Source organism: Trachymyrmex cornetzi, unplaced genomic scaffold, assembly GCF_001594075.2.
Source record: "Trachymyrmex cornetzi isolate Tcor2-1 unplaced genomic scaffold, Tcor1.1 scaffold659, whole genome shotgun sequence".
Lineage (NCBI taxonomy): Eukaryota > Metazoa > Arthropoda > Insecta > Hymenoptera > Formicidae > Trachymyrmex > Trachymyrmex cornetzi.
In genome coordinates this window covers 20,369-20,908 of record NW_017299980.1, presented here as the reverse complement: position 1 = coordinate 20,908, position 540 = coordinate 20,369, and positions in this window count along the sequence as shown.

The following is a 540-nucleotide window of genomic DNA, read 5'->3' as shown; positions in this document are numbered from 1 at the left end:
TCGTCACAAGGAGCAGGATACAAGCGGAAGATATAGAAGGAGCGATGGAGACAGATCGAGCTGCTTTAGAGGAAATGGTTCCGCGGGCTGCTTCGCAGGAGACAACTCCGACGACGTTGGCTCTTCAGGCGGTACTTCGAGAGGTGCAGCAACTACGTGAGGAGCAGCAGCGTACGAAGAGCGAATACGCGGAGGCAACACGACAACGGGACTCGGAAATTAAATTACTGCGAGAGGAGCTTCGCAATTTCAAACAGCTAAGTCCTTCTATTAATAGAAATATTATCACGGACGCGGGTGATTATAGTCGCGCACGGCTTCCGGTGAACGACGGTTGTGCCGAAAATACGTGTGAATGTCTCGGACCTTGCGCTTCGTTTCGCGGAGTGTCACAACTTTCATCGATGGCGTAGACATTGATGGAAATATCGTTTAGATCTTAAAATTTCCTAATTTGGCTCAATGTCATCGGAAACTGAATATCTTGGAGATTCAGTACCGATGAATAGTGCGGATATGATGACTCTCGCTCCACATTTT